We start from the raw sequence: 23,848 nt of genomic DNA, 5'->3' as shown, positions 1-23,848 counted from the left end.
ATGAGCTAATGGCCTTTGAGCAAGGATCTTCAGAATTCTCATGCCTAGGAGCAGATTTTGCACCCAAAGAGTGAAGCAGAAACAAATCAGGTGAGAGGTCTTAGCAGTAAGACTTAAGAAGCTGCATGACAGACAGATCCATTGCACATTTTCCCCTCTGGTGTATCCTTTGACAATAAACAAAATGACCTGCATTTAAGGAAATGACCCTTTTAAACTATGATTATTTTTACTCCTCTTGTCTTCTTACCTTCATCTGGAATTTTATATTTCTTTTTATTAAAAAAAGAAGATCATTTCTGGGCAGAAATCTAGGTAACATTAATTAGAACACAGCAGAGTTTTCACAGTGCCCCGATGTTTCTTTCCTAGAAATATTGATTGTTTATGACTCACATCTCTTGGGTACCCTCTTTGATCCCACTGGGTAGAAGACTAAGAAGCTCTCCAGTTATATTGGGTCCTACAATTAAGCTTGGTTTTCATCTATAATTTACAAAGGGACTTTTTTCTTCATAGGGCCTTTAGCTAGGGGGTGAGGTTTTCCTGGAGTTCTAAATAATCTTCCTAAATAAAGACACCCTGATCATAACACTGAAGTTCAGCATTTTGGACACATCTTTAATAATTATGCAGGAACCAAGTTGACAGATCTTAAATTTTTACAACTTTAGTATCTGGGTATACCCTGAAGTATAACCTGGATACAGCTTGAATTGTATATTCTCCTCACAATTGTTTTGAAATTGCCCTTACTCAACCTCTTACAAAGCATTTTTTTCATATTTATAAGCTCCAGAACTATTGTTATACAGATTTGTAATTTTTTTCTTGGTCTAGAAAAGCATTTCAGTTGTCTTCCTACCTTTTCTCCTGTTTCTACATGTAATGGAATAAATGTTCAATAAAAATTTGCTAAATGAATGAATAAATAAAGGAAAAATGGATGAAATAGTAATAAAATTTATAGGAACCATACAATTCCATGGGTGGGAAAGGTTCTTAGCAGCAATCAGATATGGGGGCCAACATGCCAAATCTTTCCTCACTGTGATCGATGCTTTTGGACACCTGGCTAATAATGTCTAAGACAATTACTATGTGTATTCTACATCACGTGACTTCTCACTAGCAACCTTTGGCGTAAAACAGGCAATATATTTATAGACAGGGCATTCTCTAATGGCAATTCAGTGATAGTGACAGTTTAATCCATTTCTTCATTCTTTTCAGATGTATCTCTATTACTTACAGAGAATCTTTTTTTTAACAATAATTGGTCCCTAATAACTTCTCAGATCAAAAGATATTTTCATTGTGTTTTTGCTCTCTTTTCTCAGGTTTCAAACATTTAGGGCTCTTTTTTTTTTTTTTATCACTGGTTTGGAGACTATTTCACTCAGGGCTGGTATCATCAGGATGAGTTCTAAGTCCCTTGTAGATGTCTCATCCTTGTAGCCAGAATGGTGCTCCTGTGTTTAACAGCCCTGTTTCTAAAGAACAATCTTCCCACCTAATACCCCAGTTCCCAACTAATACCCCAGTGAGTCTTTGAGCTTTCCTCCATGATAAAATTCTAGGTATGCATCTTTAGTTTCTCTGAGAATAAAGCACTTATTGGGGTCTTTTATCTCCTTCTGACACTTGCTCTAAGGAAAGCAGATGTTCTCTAGTTCCTCATTAATAAAATTTCATTTCCCTGCCCAATAAACATAAGCTATAAAACCACAGACCACACTGAGACATCAATGGTAGGCTAGAATGATGAAAAGAATAAACTGCAGTTAGAACTAACTAAGCAAACAGTGAATTTGGTTCACAATTTAGGTCCTCCCCCACTCCATGCCCATCCATGTTTATGGCCATCAGTTACCAATTCAATTCTTAGATAATGAATGATAACCCAGAAGCAGAAACATACATTTTTAAATAAAGACTTCATCATCATGGTCCAATCCCTGGGAAAGCTGGATAGGTTGTCAAGATCCAGTAAGCACAGCTGGAGATAAAGACTCAGCAGAGAACTGGAGAATAAGTAAGAATTAAGCTTAGGACCTCAGTTAAACTGACTTTGCATAAACGCTCTAGATAAGAGGACAGCTTTGTGGTTATATTACCAACACCTTATCCTGGGTAAGATTACAGTTTTTTGGTTACACTTCCAAGAACTTTGGGAGCAAACACAGGGTAGCCAAGAGCCAGCCTAAGGATAACAGCATAACTATACCCCCAAAGGCATACTCACCAAAAGTTGTGATTGATATACTAATAAACTGTCAGATTTAGTTCTCATCAAATCAGGCCCTGCAGAATCAGGATCCAAACCCATTCTCTTGATTCATAAGTGTTTTTTTTGTTGTTGTTGTTGTTTTTATTCCATACAATCAGCAGGTGAAAAAACAAACTCAAGTGTTCAAATCAAGATGGCAAAGTACGTAAACGCTGTGCACAACTTCTCCCATGACCACATTAAAATTGCAACTAAATTATGAAACAGTCAACCTAGAGAACAATCTGAACACTAGCTGAACAGAACATCTATAATTGGGGATATAAAGAGGAGACCACATGCAGGCTGGTAGAAGTGGCAGAGAGGAAACAGGCTGGTCCTACACTCACCTGTGGTGGTGGGATTTTGGAAGGATATCCTGGCTGCAGAGGCACCCCAGAGAAGCAACAGGCCTCAACCCCACACCAGGCTCCCTCGTCCAGGTTTTCAGTATCAGGGAGAGCAGTACTCACAAAATCTGGCTGTGAGAATCAGTGCAGATTCCAGCTGACTGGGTGAGACAGAAAGCAGATGAAAATCCAGATGTCCCCTTAAAGGGCCTGCTCACAGATTCACTTGCTCGCAAGCACTCGCCTTGGGCCCCAGTGGAGGAACGGCAGCTCAGGAGGTGCCAGAGACATATAGGAAAAGCGTGAGTTGTGGACCTTCAGGGGAAGGGCTGGAAGGACAGCCACTATTGTCTTTTCATTGAGCCCTCCTGTGCAGCCTGCAGGTGGGCCCCGTCTTGCCTATGTTGAACCCTCCACCCATATGGCCAAACCTGAATCTGCATTGATCAAGTGAGATCTGCTCGCTCCCTCTAGGTGACTCCCTGAGACTCTGTCTCACCTAACTTGAAAATTGCCCATTTTCATAATTTTGGGTGCTTACTGGGCAACCAGCGCTACTCTGAGCTCTCAGAAAGAAGTTCCCTTGAAATCAATCAACAGGCTTTGGCTCATACACCTTGGGAAACACTTTAGGTGATGGGCAACCAGCACCAGCCATAGCTGCAGTATTTCTTGAACAAATTTCAAGGCTCTGCAGGCCTGAGGCAGGCAGCAGAAGTCCTCTGTGTGAGCTGAGACTTTTGCAAGCGACCACAGGCTCAGCACTGGTAACAAATCTGAATCTCCACCAACCTGGGGAATGCAACTCATCCAACCTTGGTGATTCCCTGAGACCCTGCCTCATCCAACTCTTGTACCCCTGATGCTTACAGCTGCTGATTTTTTTTCAGGTAGCCAGCAGGAAGCCTCTGGCCTGGGGGTGCCCCGGGTATTTTAGCTGAGCTGCCCCAGGCCCAGTTTGTTGTCTGGCCTCTCCCACACACCTCCAGGCCCAACTCAGGCAGTGATCAACTATGGATAGCTTTGTAGCTCCTACCAGGTAGCCCTGGTCCAGTCACAGGCAGCAGCTGACCTGCATGGAAGCCCCTCCCAACACACCTGGAGGCTGGCATTATACTTCAACAGAGCACCACCTAATTAGTCCCACAAGTGGCACACGCAAAGAGTAGTCTCAACAGCCCCATGAACCCACTGGGATGAACCTCACTTAATGGGATCAGCCCACACACAGCAGCTCATATGTTTTGGTCATGGCCAATTCTGACAAGCCAGTCAGCATGAGAGTCCATCCCACTTATAGATGCACCAACAATAATCAAGATTCAACTATAGCAGGAGGGCTCACACCTCATACAAGGGTCACTCCTGGAGCACCTGGTGCAGGTGATAAGGGAAACAGCCATTAGGCCAAACAGGATATCTGCCACATGAGGCTACCTGGCTAAGACTGCGAGATGTATTAAATCTATCTAATACATAGAAACAAACACAAAGAGGAAGCCCAAAAGAGAAAATAAAGAAAAATGTCCCAAATAAAAGAACAGGAGAAAAATCCAGAAAAAGAACTAAATGATATGGAAGCAAGAAACCTACCAGATACTGAGTTCAAAACACTGGTTATAAGGATGCTCAAGGAATTTACGGGAGGAATAGATAAGCTCAGTGAGAACTTCAACAAAGAGATAGTAAGAATGAAAGGACATAGACACCACAAAGAAGAACCAGTCAGAAATGAAGAATACAATAACTGAAAAGAAGACTACACTAGAAGGATTCAATAGTAGATAGGATGAAGCAGAGGACTGAATCAGCGATTTGGAAGGAAGAGTAGAAAACACCCAATCGGAACAATAAAACAAACAAACAAAATGAGGATAATTTAAAGGACTTTTGGAACAACATCAAGTGTAATAGCACTCACTTCATAGGGGTACCAGAAGAAGAAGAGGGAAAGGAAAGTATTGAGAACCTATTTGAGAAAATAATGACTGAAAACTTCCCTAACCTGGTGAAGGAAATAAACATACAAGTCCAAGAAGCTCAGAGCGTACCAAGCAAGGTGAACCCAAACAGATCCACACAAAGATACCTCATAATTAAAATGTTAAGGTTAAAGACAAAGAGAGAATTTTAAAAGCAGCAAGAGAAAGGCAGTTAATTACTTATAAGGGTACTCTCATGAGAATGTCAGTTAATTTCTCAACAGAAAGTTTGCAGGTCAGAAGGGATTGACACAAAATATTCAAAGTGATGAAAAGCAGGAACCTACAACCAAGACTACTCTATCCAGCAAAGCTATCAATTAAAATTGTAGGTAAGATAAAGAGCTTCCCAGACAGAAAAAAGTGAAAGGAAATCACTACCACCTAGCCAATATTATAACAAATGTTGAAGGTACTTCTCTAAAAAAAAGGGGAAGAAAAAAATAACATAAATATGAATAATAAAATGGCAATAAATATATACCTATCAATAATCACTTTAAATATAAATGGATTAAATACTCCTATGAAAAAAACATAGGGTAGCTGAACAAATAAGAAAACAAGACCCACACATATGCTATCTACAAGAAACCCACTTCAGATCGAAAGACACACACAGACTGAAAGTAAAGGGATGGAAAAAGATATTGCATGCAAATGGAAATAAAGAAAAGCTGGGGTAGCAATACCTATATCAGACAAAATAGACTTTAAAACAAAGACTATAAGAGACAATGAAGGACATTACATAATGATAAAAGGATCAATCCAACAAGAAGTCATAACCCTAGTAATCATTTATGCATCCACCATAGGAGCACCTAAATATAGAAAGCAAATTGACAGACATAAAATGAGAGATGGACAATAAAACAGTCATAGTAGGGGACTTCGAAACTCCATTGACACCAATGACAGATCTTCCAGACATAAAATCAACAAGGAAACAGCAGCCTTAAATGATACACTAGACCAAATGGATTTAACTAATATTTTTAGAATGTTTCACCCCAAAGCAGCAGAATATGCATTCTTCTCATGTGCACATGGAACATTTTCCAAGATAGACCACACATTAAACCACAAAACAAGTCTCAGTAAATTTAAGGAGATTGAAATTAAATCAGTCGTTACCTCCACCCACAATAGTCTGAAACTAAAAATCAATTACAAGAAAAAAAATGAAAAATATGTGAACACATGGAGGCTAAATAACATGCTACTAAACAATGATTGGGTTAATAATGAGATCAAGGAAGAAATCAAAAGATACCTTGAGAAAATAAAACTAAAAACACAATGACCCATTATCTGTGGTACACAGCAAAAGTCATTTAAGGGGAAAATTTATAGAAATACAGAAACAAGAAACATCTCGAATAACAATCTAAACTTACACTTAAAGGAACTAGAAAAAAGAAAGCCCAAAGTTAGTAGAGAAAAGGAGATAATAAAAATCAAAGCAGAAATAAATTAAATAGAGTCTGAAAAAAGAATCCAAGAGCGATAAAACCAAGAGCTGGTTCTTTGAAAAGATAAACAAAATTGATAAACCTTTAACCAGACTCACCAAGGAAAAAAAAAGAGAGGACCCAAATAAAATCAGAAATGAAAGAAGAGAAGTAACAACTGACTACATGGAAATACAAAAGATTATAAGAAAATACTACAAGCAATTATATGCCAACAAACTGGACAATCTGAAAGAAATGGATACATTCCTAGAGACATACAATCTTCCAAGACTGAGTCAAGAAGGACTTGAAAATCTGAACTGACTAATTACTATTAATGAAATCAAATCAGTCATCAAAACTCCCAATAAACAAAAGTCCTGGACCCGATGTCTTTAAAGGTGAATTTTACCAAATATTCAAAGAATGAGTAGTACTTATTCTTCTCAAACTATTTCAAAAAATTCAAGTGAAGGAAAGGCTCCCAAACTCATTTTATGAGGCCACCATATAGACCTGATTCCAAAACCAGACAAAGTCATTACAAAAAGAAAACTATAGGCCAGTATCCATGATGAACATAGATGCAAAAATGTTTAACAAAATATTAGCAAACCAAATGCAGCAATACATTAAAAATGCCTTACACTATGATCAAGTTGGATTTATTCCAGGGATGCAAGTTTGGTTCAATAACTGCAGATCGATTAATGTGATACACCGCATTAACAAATTGAAAGATTAAAGTCATATGATCATATCAATAAATGCAGAAAAAGTATTTGACAAAATCCAGCATCCATTTATGATAAAAATTCTCAGCAACATACACTAGACCAAATGGATTTAACTTTAAAACAAAGAAAGTTTGTTTACTTTAACATAATAAAATATTATGTTACTTTACATAATTTAACATAATAAACATACTTTAACGTAATAAAATATTATGTTAAACCCACATATATGACAAAACCACAACTAACATCATAATCAATGGGGAAAAGCTAAAAGTGTTTTCCTTAAAATCAGGGACAAAATAAAATTGTCCATTTTCATTACTTTTATTCAGCATAGTATTGGAAATCCTAGTTGCAGCAGTCAGACAAAAAAAAAAATGAAAGAAATAAAGAAAGAAAAGACATCCAAATTGGAAAGAGAGAAGTAAAACTGTTATTTGCAGATAACATGATACTAATATAGAAAACCCTAAAGATTCCATGAAAAAACTGTTGAAACTAATAAATAAATTTAGTGAAGTAGTGGGATACAAAATTAATATTCAGAAATTGGTTGCATTTCTATACAAGAAACTATCGGAAAGAGAAATTAAGAAAACAATTCATTTTACAACTGCATCAAAAAATAAATAAATAAAATATCTAGGATTAAATTTAATCAAGGAGGTAAAAGAACTGTTCTCAGAAAATTATAAATCATTGAAGAATTTAAAGAACATATAAATAAGTGAAAAGATATATTGTGTTTATTGCTAGGAATAATCAACATTGTTAAAATGTCCTTAATACCCAAAGCAATTTATAGATTCAATGCCATCCCTACCAAAATATTAATGGCATTTTTCACAGAACTAGAACAAATAATTCTAAAATTATTATGGAACCATAAAAGATCTCAAATACTCATGTGAATCTTGAGAAAGAGGAACAAAATTGGAGGTATCACGCTATCTGATATCAAAACATATTGCAAGGTTATAGTAATCAAAATAGCATGGTACTGGCATAAAAGCATACATTGATCAGTGGAACAGAATAGAGAACAAGAAATAAATCCACACCTATATGATCATTTAATCTGTGGTAAAGGAGGCAAGAATATACAATGAGGGTAAAGACAGTCTATTCAATAAATGGTGTTGGGAAAACTGGATAGACACATGCAAAAAAATGAAACTGGACCATCTTCTTCTACTATAGCAAACTATCAACAAAATAGATAAAAGACAGCTTACTGAATGGGAGAAGATATTTGCCAATGATACATCAGATTAGCAGTCAATAGCCAAAACTACATCAAACTAAAAAGCTTCTGCACAGCAAAAGAAACTGTCAACAAGGTAAAGAGACAACCATCCAAACGGGAAAATATATTTACAAGCAATGCCTTCAATAAGAGCCTAATGTCCAAAATATATAAAGAGCTCATACAACTCAATAATAAGAAAAAAACAAACTATCCAATCAAATTGAAGAGAATAGGTGATTTTTTAATACAATGTGTTCAAGGTTTTTATGGAGTTCAATTGGAAATCCCATTTAAAAGGATAGATTATACTATGCTATAATAATAGATAACGCCCAAAACTTGGTGGCTTACACCAAACCGGATTTATTTCCTCACTCTGAAAATCTAGCGCAAGTTGCAAAGGTAGAGACCTCTCTTGTCTTGCAGCTATACTATCTAGGAGAAGAAGGAACCAACAGATGGCATAACATGTTTTTACAGGAAAGGTCTATACATATTTTACATCACTTTAATCCACAATTTGTTGGCTAAAACTCAGTCATATGACCCAACTTAACTATAAAAAAGGTTAGAAAGTATAGTCTTTTCATATTCCTAGAAAGAGTAAACAGTACAATACACACAGAAGAGCATCTCTGCCAAAAAGGAACTGACAGAAATAGAATTTTGACTTTAGGACTGAGATTTTCATTACATTTATTTGCTAGGTACTTAAAGAAGTTCTAAAATTAAAACTTTAATTGATTCATATAGAAAGCAAGCATAATAATATTTACATTATCTATTTTACAAGGCTGTTATAGCAAAATTAAATGATTATGTGGAAGAACTAAACTCTGAAACAGTACACAAAACAAAACAAATATATTTTATACTATATTTAGAAAAACCAGTACATTCAGAATGGACTACAATTACTCTCTTGTTTGATACTTACTTTCAGTAAAATTACAATGTGTATGTTTTTGTCTGAGCGTGCAGTAGTCACTTTTTCAGAACTGAGAACAGCAAAGACTTCCAGACAATTTTCTCTTCCATTTCATTTTGCCTGGAGGTTAGCAAACTTTTTCTGTAAAAGACTAGATAGCATATATTTTAGGCTATATGTGGGCTATAAGGTTAGCGCAGATCACTGCCACGACTACTACTAGACTCTGCCATTGTTGCAAGAAAGCAATCACTAACAATAAAAATGAGCGTGGTTGTGCTCCAATAAAACTTTATAAAATATAGGTGGCATGCTGGAGACCATTGACTTATTCAAAAGAGCCCCTCTGCATTCATAAAAGAGAATTTAGATATTAGATAGAATTTGATAGTGTGTATATTGTGCTCAAGGTCATTTTCTTAACTCAACATCCTTGTTTTTAAGCCCCTAAAATAATCAATACCTATCAGTAGTACTGCATGAGCAAAAAAGCTTTCTCTTGCTTCTATTCATGTGTATTCATGTGCTTATATAGAGATTTATATAAATAATAAACTTATATAGTGACTAATAGAATACTTGCATTAGGAAAATCTTCTTGGATGTTATTAAAGAGTAAACAATTAGAAAATAGTTTAAACATCTATAAAACTCAAGCAATACAGACTGAAAAACTAGAAATGTCAAACCCTTGAGTCAGGCTCAGGAAAATCAATCAATCAATCAATCAATCAAATTATCCATTTGATCAAATTATCCATTTGCAATAATATGATTTTTTAGTTGACAAATCTTTGTGTACTACTAGCCTTTCTTGGATAAAGAAACACAGCATAAACCAATATAGCAACACCATTTATAATTTCTGATGCTCAGGAACTTATAAACAGACTGGTCATCAATAGCCTCATGTACATTTTTCTTCAGCCCATGAAACACCCAACTGTCAAAACATTATTTATGAAGAGACTTTCTACCTACCATACCTGTTATTCATGGTTTTCTTTCCACTTTTATATTTCATACCACACATTTACACAATCCTCTGTTGCTTTTAGAATGATATAGTAGTTTTCAAAACAGGAAATTTTCTACCACTTACAATATGTAAGAACATAAAACTTATCCTCAACAGAAAAGAAAAAAATGAGTACTGTTGCATGATGCCTTTATTATCTTTACAACACCTGCTAAGGGAAGGTCTTGTTCCAAATATAATGTTTTTGGTCTTGGGAAAAAATTCTTCTAGAATTGCAATAATATGTGCTTGTACTTTCTAACAGGTTAGCAAAATGGAAACTAATTATTCTATTGGGTCAGAGGCCATTAATGGTAAAAAGACAACCTATGAAAAGGGAGGAACGTCTTTTCACCTCTCTGCCCATAGATTGCTCAGTGATATCAGCTTAATCACTCTGATTATATTAAGACAATTATATCTGCAATGACTTTATACCTCTTTAGCATTGTCAATAATACAATTAGACCTTAGACCAAAGCTTTGCGTATACTTTTTCATTTTCTCGCCTTTGATTATTCTCTCCTTCATGCACTGCTTATTGATCTATACTCAACCCCTTGGCAGTTGCAGACCTGGAATCTAACCCACTTATTACATTTGCTGTGGTCCAAAACGGACCCATGCCAGTGAGGCACCTGCAAAATTCACTTAATAGGCATATTATGAATTTAGAAATCCCCTTATTCCCACTTTCATTTGCAACTTTCTTACAAAATTGAGTAGGAAATTTTCCTGTAACTCAGCCTATAAAGACATTACATTCTTCAATTTAATGTAAACCTCTATTATTGTGGTCTTACATTTTCTATATTTAATGTGTCATTGTAAATCTGTTATTTAGAGATATAAATCCAATTCCTTCAAGAAGCATTTATTGATTACACACTGTGGAAAACATTGTTCTAAGAACAATGGCATATACAATGAGGTGAACTATAAGGAACTATTGTGATTAGAAAGAGGTATACAATAAATCACAGCTAGTAAGTACTATAATTGAGATTTAAACAAATTCTGTGATATTGTCAAAGAATGAAGGTTAATATTTTAATTAAATTATTAATCTGGAAAATAACTAAAAATTAAGGCTGAACAGAACATCTTCCCTAACGAATACTCTTACTACTTCTCCCTATATACTGCTATTCTTATCATTATCCACTTGATTATTCAGATCTGGAGCTCGGAGTTGTCTTTTGCAACATACAAGTCCAGGACTAACAATGAGAAGTCTTGGGTTCAAACTGTGCCTTACCAAATTACTAGCTTTGTGACTTTGAGCAAGTTGTTTAATATTTCTAAATTTCTATTTCCTGTAAAAATGAGAGGTAGTTATTCCTACTTATCTTACTGGCTTGAGGACCAAATAAGATAACATGAATCAAAGTTTATGTACCCACATAACTCTTAACAAATATGAGGTTTTTCTTTTTTACTTTCATTATCCCAACATTTATACTACTCAGAGGATACAATCAGTATTATTTTAATTCAGCAAATTTTTATAATTGAAGACCACAATGAATGGAAACGAGTAAAGATTTTTGTTAGAATCAGCTGTGAATCATCTATTGACAAAGTAGTCACAGAAAAAAATTTCCCTTCAAAATAGGAACAGAGAGAGAGAGAGAGAAAAGGACAGAGAGATCAGAGTTGCCATCAAGACAGCATGTGGTAACAGACATTGATACCTAGTAAAGGGAGGGAGTCTTTAAGCTCTTTCACTGATTTTTTCAAGAATTTTGGCCAGGATTCTGTTTTATAAAACTCTGAAAAGTTAAATTATTAATGTAACTGTTATTTGGGGACTCAATTATGTCAAATGTCTCAATAATATTTTTATAGCAAGATTTGTCCCTCTAGTAAAGGATCCAGTGCAGGATCACTCGGTGCATTTAGTTAACCTGCCTCTTGGATCTCCTTTAATTAGGAATCATTTCTCAGCTTTTATCTTTTATGAAATTGAAATTTTTAAAGAATACAGGCAAGTTACATTAAAAAATTGCCCCTTAGAGTTCTTTTTAAAAAAATTTATTCATTTATTTTAATTAGTTTCAAGTATACAGTACATTAGTTAGACATCTATATAGTTCATAAAGCAGTCTTCCCAATTGCTCCCTCCCTCCCCTGGCCCTCCACCTAGCCAACATATTAATGCCAACTGCATAAGTTCTTTTGATGTGACATAATAAATGCCACAAATCCCCACTCCACAGCCAAAGTTGAACAAAGGATTTTTAAAAAGAAAAATATCAAGGAAGCATACATAGAAATTCTCAAACTTTTCCTACTAAGCTTTTTTTTCTTAAGAGTCTCACACTGGGAGAAATCAAATGTCCATTGATAAGAAAAAGGATAAAACAATTGGGACATTTTCATACAATGGAATACTACACAACAATAAAGAAAAATAAACTACTGACACAAGCTACAAATATAAAAATATTGAGTGAAAGAATACAAAAATAGAAAGTAGTATATTTCTCTATTTACATGTACTTCAAGGATAGTCTATGGTGACAGATATGAAAATAGTGACTAACTTTGTGGCCAGAAGAAGTGGCACTAGGGAAATTTCTAGGTAGCTAGAAATGTTCTCTAACTTTACCTGAAGAAGATAATCGCACTATAAAATTATAAAAGTTATTGAACTGTATATTTACAATTTGTGCATTTTTGTGTTAATTATAATTCAATCACATACATTTAATATATATGTATAAAATATTTAAACATATATATGTATATAAACATATAATTTACTTTATAACTTATCTTGTAATTTCCCTGCAGAACTGGAAAATAACACTGAGACATTATAAAAGGATATTAGGGAGAAAAAAACTAATAAATATAATCCTGTGTTTGTTTTTTTTAAAACTCTTGTGCTCTTTTATTTGGGTGTGCTTGTAAATGCTTAACAACTGTCCTATAAAAACAAATATAAATATATATACACATATATACGGATACAAACACAAGTTTATTATAAGTTTGATTCACATAGACACTAGGTAGCACATAACTTACAAATAAAAATGAAGTATACAATACTACTTACTGTAAATTCTATATAGCCAATTTATTTTCCCAGAATGCTTTCATTGATTTTTGGTGAACTATTATATCCATGGCTAACCTATGGTTGCATGTGATGAATTAATGTGGCTGCAACATAAATATCTACTTGAGAATTTTATTTAATTTTATTAATTTTATTAAATGGTAAGATGAAAGTGAAACAACAAAGACATATGTTCTGGGTATTTATCCAAAGAAAACCAAAACAATAATTCATAAATATCTATGCACCCCAGTATTCATGGCAGCACAATTTATAATAGCCAAGATATGGAAGCAACCTAAATGCCCATGAACAGATGATTGGATAAAGAAAATATGGTGTATATATACAATGGAGTATTACTCAGCCATTAAAAAAGTGAAATATTACCATTTGCAATGACATGGATGGACTTACAGGTTATTATGAGTGAAATAAGTCATATAGAGAAAGATAAAATGCAGATGCTATGTACTGATTGTTCCACCCCCATCCCTCACTCCTCCTTGGGACCTCTGCTGCTTCAGAGAATGGGAAGTTAAAATTGGGGAGCTGGGATAATAGGGTGAAGGGTTAAAGAAGTACAAATTAGTAGTTGATAGATGGTCATGGCAATGGGGAGCACGGCATAGGGAATGCAGTTAGCATTAATATGTTGGCTAGGTGGAGGGCCAGGGGAGGGAGAGAACAATTAGGGGGGATCATTCTATGAACTATATAGATGTCTAACCATGTACTGTAAACTTGAAATGAATTAAAATAAATAATTAAATTTTTAAAACAATAAAAAGTTAAATTAAATTAAATTTTAAAACTTTTGAATATTAGAAGAATGCTTCCTCAATTTTGTGCTATTTCAGTGAAACAGCTACAGATATAACATATTTTTAAAGTTTAATCTGCTTTATTAACATTTCTCTGTCACTTTATTAAGTTTAGACAATAAAGTTAAATAACAAAATAAAATAAATATAGATAACAGAAATAAAAAAATAAAAAACAATAAATTAAGTATTCATTTATAATGCTTGCCTGTTTTCAATGTTTAGATCCTCCCACCAAGACCAATTTCGAGTTATTGCCATGATGCCACTAAACATGGAGCTGAGAATAGATGGGCAGTAACAACATTATTATGTAGTATTTCCATTGTACATGTAGATGTAAATAGCCTCAAGACCGTATAGAGCAGTAAAATGTAGTCAAATAATTAGGGAGTGATGAGTTGTAATTTTTTTTATTTCTAACATAGTTTATTTAATAGTAACTTTATATACCATATTTTTAAATATTAACTGTTTAGCGACTGGTTCTCAAAATTCCTGAAAATTAACAATCAATTTTTGTGAGACAGTTTGAGAAGGTACTAGTTCACCTCTGCTTCGAATATGCATCTAATATTCAGTCTTAATATACTATAGTAAAAAAAACTCAGAGCTTTCAGCCAAATCTACAGCAGTTCTTTTTATAGAGCTAAAATTTTCCCCTATGCAATTTGATACTGTGTTCCAGCACTTTTTGTGGCAGGATTTATATTAATAAACTATTTTCTCCACTAGTCTGCAAGCTCCTTGAAGAAAGCTACTCTGTCTCAGGAACCTTTATGCTCTCAGAATATAGGTAGCAGTGGGTTAACACCATCTGGAACCGTCAACATCGCGGCCGTGGTAAAAATGCCTCAGTAGAGCCTTGATACAGAATTAAAGGCATAGTCTTTCCAAAATGGCTAATCACACACCTCTTTATCATTGCTCTGTATGCATTCCGGTGCCCAGTAGACAATTTGCTGCTGTTATGAAGCCTGCAAAGAAAACAAACAAACAAACAAAAAATGCCAAAGAAAAAGCATCAGATAAAAAAAAAAAAGGATGAGATAGAAAAAATAGTCATATCCCTTTATGGTAAGTGAACCTAAGGATGATGTTTACTTAAAACGCTCATATCCAAAACAGATATATGAGGTGGAGAAAGCTATTCACTTAAGAAGTTTCAAATCCTGGACTTTACAAATCTAAAGCAAGGTATTTATCTTGATTTGACACTGGATATGGCACTGAGAAAGAAGAAAAAAGTAGAGCCATTTGCCAATGCTTTCAGTTTTCAATAACCATTCACTTCAGAAATCAAAGTTGCTGTATTTACAGGGAATGCGTCAGAGATTAAAATAGAAGAAAATAGAAGAATTAGGAGGAACTAATCTGATTCAGAAGATTTGGGATGATGAAATTCAATCAGACTTTTATGTAGTTGTTCCAGAAATAATGCCCAAGCTTAATCCATTAAAGAAGAAACTGAAAAAAAAAAAAAAAAAGATTTGCTAAGTTTATTTGAAATTCCATTGGCCGTGACACCCCCAAAATGCTTGAATTATTTAAAATTGGACATAAAATTAAGGTAGATGAAGAAAGGAGGAATTTTCTTGAGACAAAAATAGCAACACTGGATATGTCAAATGACCAGATAACTGCCAATTTGCAAGCAGTTATCAGTGAAGTTTATAGGCACAGACCGCTGAATCTGGGACCCTTTGTGGTACAAGCTTTTCTTTGTAGGTCGACAAATGAAGGTTTGTTATTGAAGATAGAACTATTGTGCCCTAGAGAAGTAGAAACCAAAGAAAGCAACAAAGAAGCTCCCTAAAAATGTTATATTTTGAAATTATTTTTAGTGGATTAAAAAGCAACAGAGATAATTAGAAAACTATAATTTAAAAAAAGAATAGCAGTGGACACAAGCAGATGTTCAATAAATATAGAAATATATTTTTTCTAACACATTACTGTTCCACTCTTAACTGATCTGCTTGACAATGCAAAAGAGCTCAAGCAAAGTGATCATTTTGGTCACATATAATTAGGAAGGACACACTATGGCCTGACTCAAAATCAAGGAAAGAAATGTAGAAAAATTATGAATTGAGAACCAATGTTTCCAGAATTTCAGAGGTCCATTTCTGATTTCTGTTTGTCTCATTACCACCAATGCATCCTTAGAATATATATCATTGTACATAGATTTACTGATTCATTCAACAAATATTTATTGAGTATTTGCCATATGTCTTGTACCGTGCTTTACGTTGTGAATATCATAGTAAAGAAGACAGAATTTCTCTTCTATTAATTAACTTTCTAGTGATGAAGAGATCAATAAATAATTGCGATACAATGGAAAACACTCGGTGCAAGGGGATGTCTCAGGATTTCTGAGACACATAGGGAAGGTACCACAATTATAGCCTGGTCAATTTTGTTAAAGACTAATTTGTTTATTTAATTCAATTTTATGTTCTTCATCCTAGAAATATATTGCCTATATTTTTAATGTTTTCTGTGAAACTCCAAACAGGAGAGATTTTAAGATATAAATATGAGTAAACCTAAAACATTGTAGACTCATGTGAGCAGGCGGTGAAAGAAATGAATTCAGCATTTTTGTCTAAGAAAGGGGAGAAATCTTTTGACATATTTGCCATGATGAGAAAATGTCCAAGAAGCATTTGATACTTTTTCTCCTCCTAAACATAAAATCAATTTAAAAGAGATTAAGTTGGCAATGATGAAAAATAAATTAATTTAACAGGCTCATCTGATAAACCATATTGTTGAGCAAAGCCTGATCAGCATTCAACTAATTTCCAAAAAATAAAATATCTTATTTCTATTTAAAAGCACATTTGAAGAAAAGAACATTTCTGAGAATCTTAATCTGTAGAGAAAACATCTTTTATTTCCTTAGGAACTACATGCATAGTTCTTTTTCTCTACCAAATTAAGTGATTCATTTATTCTCCTTTCACAGCAGTCCTATCTTCTAGGTCAGAAAATGGTTGAAATGTGAGAGAAAACAATTCTCAGAGAGAGCCTTAGAATTGAATAAGCACTAGTTTTATTCACTCCAGTTAAGGGAAGATTAGAAATTTGACAGAATTCATTCCTGACAAAAACAAAAAACCCATGCAGAGGACTAACTTGATATAACAGTAGTTTCATCAAACATTATATGACACTTGTGTAAGAAAAGCAAAAGCTCAACTACAATTTTAAAAACTGTGCTGAAGAGATGGATGTTATATATTGAAACTGTGAAAAAATGGCCATATTTCCTCCTAATTAATGAAATTGGATCAACTCCAAGCGCATTCATTGCTTGATGCAGTCTGCTAAATTTGTGAGCTCATGACAGAAATTTGCTACTATATGTCAGGCATGATGCTAGCTTAGTCATTGAAATAATTATGTGAGAACTATTATCCCCATTTTGACAATTAGGGTAATAGTAATAGAGAAATAACTTGCTCTGTTTTAAAAGGGAATTATTGTTTCTGATAGGATTCTATCCTATTTCTAAATACAAACTCTTTTTAATTTCCCACGTCATATATGTAATAAAAGAATGAGATTAATGAATACATAATAATATCTTAAATAATATTTTTATATGAAGCACATCTTCCTAAAAGTATTATTTGTGAATTGCCTAATATGTTTCATGATATTTTGGCAGGTGTGTGAGAGCTCTTTTGCTAACATTCTTAGAGATGACTAAGCTGAGTCTCACCATCATACTAAATATATATAATTGATATAAATCACTGTATGACATATATATAATCTCTATTGTAGAAAATAATTCCTGGGTCATCTCACTTTGAATGAGTTGCTCACCTCAACACAATTATTAGTTTAACATCCTATCCACAATAATTCTGTATGTTAAACATAAGGGTGCATTGCTCCTAATGAGTCAGGCATTTATAGATTCTCAACTGGCCTGAAGTTCAACCACTTGCATTACTTGCCTTGCTCCCTCTATAAACCCACAAATGATGCATATTAATCAGGATCTGTTGCAAACAACTTTCTCAGAGTTACAGCCTTTGCTCTAGAAAACGTAACATGAAATTTTGGACCTTAGCAGAAAACTCCCTTTATTCCACTCCTAAAAAACTGCTGTTTCTCTAAAATCTGAGAACCACAGGAGATTTATTTGGTGGCTGCTCAGCTTTGTATCTCAACCTTAGAAATCACATTACCAAAATACGGGTGACAGGAAAAAGCAGTTCATTTTATTTCCCTAAAGTACTCAGTCTCCATATATCATATTTGCTTCTGCCCTTCCTGGATGTCTGCACCCTCATGCATTTTTCCCCCCATAGCATCATTTTAATCTCTTCGGAGGCTCATTTCATTTCTAGCCAAAGTCTTTTAAAGTCTCCTTTCTTGCTCCCAGTAGTGTTGATATATTTTGTGAAAAGAAAGGAAGAAACGAAGCAATTTTTTCACATAAACACATCTCTATACACAATACACACAAAATTTGATAAATAAAATTAATAACAGAATAGAGATGACAGTAAAGATAACAGAGAAAAAATTTTTTCTTAAAATAAAAAATAACTTTGAGAACCTATGTAACAATATCAAACTGCCTGATGTAGATATATTTTAAGTGCCTGAAGGATATGAGAGAATGGTGCAGAAAAAAATATTACACAAAGAGTGATCAAAATATTTTCCCTAAGGATGGGAGAAATATTAATTTTCAGAATCAAAAGCCTAAGTTAATTATAAGAAGAATAAATGTGGGGGGAAATGTAGATAGACACATGGCAGTAAAACTACTAGAAAATAAAGATAAATAGAAAATTTTGAAAGCAGCCACAGGAAAATATTGTTATATATAGTGAAAGAATGATTCAAATACACAATAACTTCTGATCAGAACTATGAAGTCCAGATAAACAAGGAAAAATGTCCTTAAAGCCCAGAAAGTATGAAACAAAAAACTTTAAACCTCGAATTGTATATTCTGTAAAAAGATTTTTTAAGAATAAAATCAAAATAAACACATTTTCAAATAAAGGAATACTAAGAAAATTTGTTACCAGAGATCTGGATTAAAGGCAATACTAAAGGACATTCTACAAGATGAAGGAAAATTTCTTGTAAAATACATAGGAAAAGTTATATTTCTTGAAATACATAGACCTGTTTAAAGCAAATATAAAATTATCTCATGAGTCTTATAATATGTATAAATATAATACACATGACAATAATAATATAATGAATAAAGCCAGTAAATGGATCATTATATTGTAAGATTTCCTCATTTTATGTGAAGGTACAATAATAAGCCTTACTAGACTGTGAAAAGTTGTGACATATGTGTTATATCTCCTGTGAAACCATTAAGTATCATAAATAGGAATATAGTTTAAAATTCAGAAGATAAATTAAAATGTATATCTTTAAATAGTTCAAATTGTCCAAAGATGTTAGAAAAGATTTAGGAAAACAAAAAGCAAAGGGGAAAACAGAAAGCAAAAAATAAATGGTACGCCTAAATCCAAGCATTTCAATAATTAGGTTGAATGGTAATTCACTAAGTAGTCAAAATAAAAGGCAGAGATTTTTCAGAATGAAATAAAAGGAGGGAGCAAACTCTATGCTACCTCTGAGACATATTTAAATATAAAGACATATACAGCTTGAAAGTAAATGAATCAAATAAAAGCACAGAGCATACAAACAGTAAACTTAAGTAGTATCGACTATATTAATATCAGGTAAAATAGACCAAAACAAAGAGTATTAACAGAGACAAATGACATTTCATAATGAAAAATGGTTAATTCATCAGTAAGATATAAAAATAATAAACGCATTTTCAAGAAAGGGACTGTGAAGGTATAAGATTTTACCCTGTTTGAAAGCTAATAAGTTAGCTTGTCACAGTTTTAGAGATAAGAGAAGAAAACACAAGATTTGGTTTAGAAACTAATGACAGTTTATTACTCACAAGTAACCAGAGTGACATCTTGTCCCATTTTCCCAAGCTCCAATTCCCACAAAGTGATATGATGAAGACCAAGTGTTGTCTGTGCAATGGGATGAATTACAGAAGAGAAATCCCAAGATGAGGCAGCTCTGATCTCTTATACCCATTCTACCCTTCAGAGAATGACATTATCTTTATTACATGTAATGTAAGTAAATCTGGTCCAGGGAGGGGAGGAAGACATCCCCATCTTTACTATTCTATAATATATATACTCCCTAGAAATATATATATATTTTATGTATATAAATATACACATACATATATATAATGTGTGAGATATCACTATCTTTCCAATGCTGTCTGCTTTAACAGTATTCTTGTAAAAAGTAGCATAGAGCAAATTGTTAATGCCTTAGTGTGCAGAAATGAGAGACACTCAAAAAGAACTGTCTTCCAACAATTCCACTCTTGGTTTCTACAATCTTGGCTTCTACCAGATTTTCCCATGTTCATACTTTTCTGTTGGCCACTCTGATTAATCTGAATGACAAAAGTTGAGATTATATCCATTAGATCTGTTTCATGCAGTATTTAATTAAATTTAGCTCCTATCAACAGGATTCCAAAAAGCAGTGTAAGTGTGTAAGTGCACCAGAGCAGTTCAAACTCATGTTGTTCAAGGGTCAATTGTATATATACGTATATATAGTATATACTAATATGAATTATTTACACAAAGGAAATCTTTAAAATGATATTTTAAAGAGTTAAAATCTTTTAAATATTAATACCAATAATGTAAATATTTAAAGGTTTATGTTTATAAAAATAATATAAATATTTATTTATATCAACTGTCTACTTGTGATTAAATAACATAAAGAATAGTATAGATCATAAAAGCTATAGAATACAATAAAAGAGAACATCAGAGTATGCTGAAATATGTGGGCAATGCTTTATAGGAGAGGTGGAATTTAAGTGTGAACCTCAAAAAATTGTCATTTGAGAATCTAGTTATCTATTGCTGGATAGCAAGCCACCCCAGGACATCAGTCAATTCTTTTGCTCATGATTCTGCAATGTGAGCATGGATCAAGCAGGGCGGAATATCTCTGAGGCATCAGCAGGGGAAGATCCGCTGGGGCTGGAAAATTAACTTTCATTGTAGCTCAGACACATGTCTGGCAAATTGTTACTCACTGTCAGCTGGGATCTCAGCTGGGATATTTGATCAGTGGCCTTCATTCCCCTCCTCATGTGCATCCATATGAGGTTTCTTGGGCTTCTACACAGTATGTTGGCTTTGGAGTATATGGTCTTCTTACATGATGGCTCAGGCATTCAAGACCAAGTGTCCCAAGTATACCGATTCCTTGAGACTGACCTGGAAATTGGTGTGCCATCACTGACACAGAACCCATCTCCAATTCAAAGGAAAGAAACAAATTTCCTCTTGTCAATGGGAAGTGTAGCAAAGAATTTATAGCCAGCTCTTATCTATCACAGGAAAATACAGATAGATAAGATGGAGTGAAAAATCTATTCAAGGTGAGAGGCACAGTAGTTGATTGTCTTAATAATAATTATTAAAAAATACAAATTAGTAGTTGATAGATGGTCACGGGGATGGGGAACACGGCATAGGGAATGCAGTTAGCATTAATATTTGGCTAAGGGGAGGGCCAGAGGAGAGAAAGAGCAATTAGGGGGGTCGTTTTATAAACTATATAAATGTCTAACAAACGTACTGTATACTTGAAACTAATAAAATAAAATTTTAGAAAATTGAGATCCACTGAGCAATTAATATGTGTCAGTCACTATAAAATCTGCTATTTCTTACAAAATCCTATGAAGTTAGAATTACACTCATTTTATAAATGAGAAACTCAGCCTAGAGAGAAGAATGAATTTGTTCAGTGTCATAGACCTGGTAAGGAGCACAACCACTTTGAAATGAGAGTCTGGTTTAGATTTTGCTGAGTTAGCTACTACAGCCCATTACCAATGGGTTAAAATAGGACAAAAATTTGAAATCTTTTACAAGACAAGCCAATATTTTTATCTATCAATTATGTACTTATATTGAAATCATTGCATTTGTCTGCATTTTTGAAAATAATAAGATGCTTTTCTCAATGTAGAAATAGCCTCTGACAATTTCCATTTTTGATGTTTAATTTATTGATTTAATATGTAAGTTCATTGAATTAATATGTAAGACCCTAAGAAGTTTAATCTACAATAAATTTATATAATTTTAGACTAATATTTATATGCTATTAAATTTGTTAATACTAAGCCACCTTCTTATTCAGTTCACAGGATAGTAATATTTCTATGGGAAATTCATACAGCATGGTTCTTAGCCTCACTATGTACTTGAACTGCCTGCTAATATTAATATTTTGTAATAAAGTAGCATTTCTAACACTGAGAGAAATCATATTATCTAGCTAATCCTCAGAATATACATCGACGCCAGCATGCTGAGAAGCATGGACTTTCAATTTTTAAAAGAAAAAAATGGAGAATTCAAGCTATTTAATAAACATAGTGACTAATACCTGTTCTGTTCTTAGGGAATCAAATGGACTATTTCTATGGTTAGGAAAATAAACCTTCAGGATGGTTTAAGGACTAAGTTTTGTAAGGCAAAGTTGAGGGTCTAGTTAGAGCCTCCTTCAGGCTATCGGAAGTTGAAACATTCATAAAATAGTTCCAACACAACTAACTTTCCAAAGTGTTACCTGTGGGCAGCTATCACTGCAGTGTCTTTGGTGAGCCTGAAAAAAGCCACAATACAGATCACAACACAAAGCGATAACTCAAATGACAGTAGGAACGTAACCCAGCACCAGTCTAGAAAATCTTTAGAAGAATTATTGGTGATAATGTCTATACAAATCTAAACATAGATTGTTGCAGCTTAATACATCCTTGGCCAAAATGAAGCCTTTGGCATCTGTCACGTGAGATAACTCAATATGAGAGGTACCTACTTAGATTCTGCCAAATTCTGTTACAACTTATTTACTGCTAAAGAAAGTAAATCTAATTGCAACTCAGGTGACTGAGAAAGGGAAATGAGAGCCAGACTGCAACCAGGAGCTGGTAAACAAGATCACAAAAGAGGAACCAGATGATGATAAAACATATGGATGTGCAAAGCAATGCTCAAGAACAATAAACAAACCAGACTGTTATGGTGCACTATAAGGTACACAGACTTTGGACTTAAAATGTATTAATTTACACACACATACGCACACACAAACATACAATTTACATATTTATGTAAAAAGTGTGTGTCATCCTGGATTATGTATGCATGATCTTTAGCTTCAGTAAGAGAAAAAAATGAAGGAGTTCCTTTTCCAGGAGATATTTGTGTTGTTGCTATTGTCTGCTTACGTTTATGTTCATCTAAGAGGCTCCAGAGGGAGAGAGCAGAACAAGGAAAGAACATGTGAGGAAGGCTTTGCACTTGAAAATGAGGAGTCCAAAGATACCTGAGCAAAGAGGATTGACCAAGAAACAAAACCTGTGCTCTTACAACAAAACATCATACAAATGGCCTTACCTAGATTTTCTTCCTCATTTTTCCCCATGTATAGATTTATATTTCCATCTCTCTCACTGTTTTTCCTTTCTTGATCCCCACAGAGCATAACACAGTGCCACAGCCACACAAGTAGAGGACCTCTAATATACACTGAGAAATGAGTAGAGTTCAGTTTCATGAAAAGTCATCATTTTGTAAATTTTAACTGAAAAAATAGTAACATTATGTCTGTTGTAGTCATCATCATCCAATTATGTCTTATAATTTCCTTTTATGGAGAAAGTTCTCTTCCCTAATACCACGTGGTATTATGGTTTAATGCAAACCATTCCCTTTGCTAAATGTAGTAACTTCCATTCAAGTTAAAAACACATCTTTCATGTATCCTCCCAAAGCCCTTTAAATAGGGAAGAGAAGAAAAACAGTCCCTCTGC

General features: G+C 33.9%; 1 pseudogene; it reads left to right on the top strand.

Moving 5' to 3' along the window:
* The first annotated feature begins 14,737 nt into the window (after positions 1-14,737).
* Positions 14,738-15,700, top strand: LOC102882830 (annotated as a pseudogene).
* Positions 15,701-23,848: the final 8,148 nt, after the last annotated feature.

Source organism: Pteropus alecto, unplaced genomic scaffold (genome assembly GCF_000325575.1).
Source record: "Pteropus alecto unplaced genomic scaffold, ASM32557v1 scaffold146, whole genome shotgun sequence".
Lineage (NCBI taxonomy): Eukaryota > Metazoa > Chordata > Mammalia > Chiroptera > Pteropodidae > Pteropus > Pteropus alecto.
This window is presented reverse-complemented; position numbering and strand designations above follow the sequence as displayed.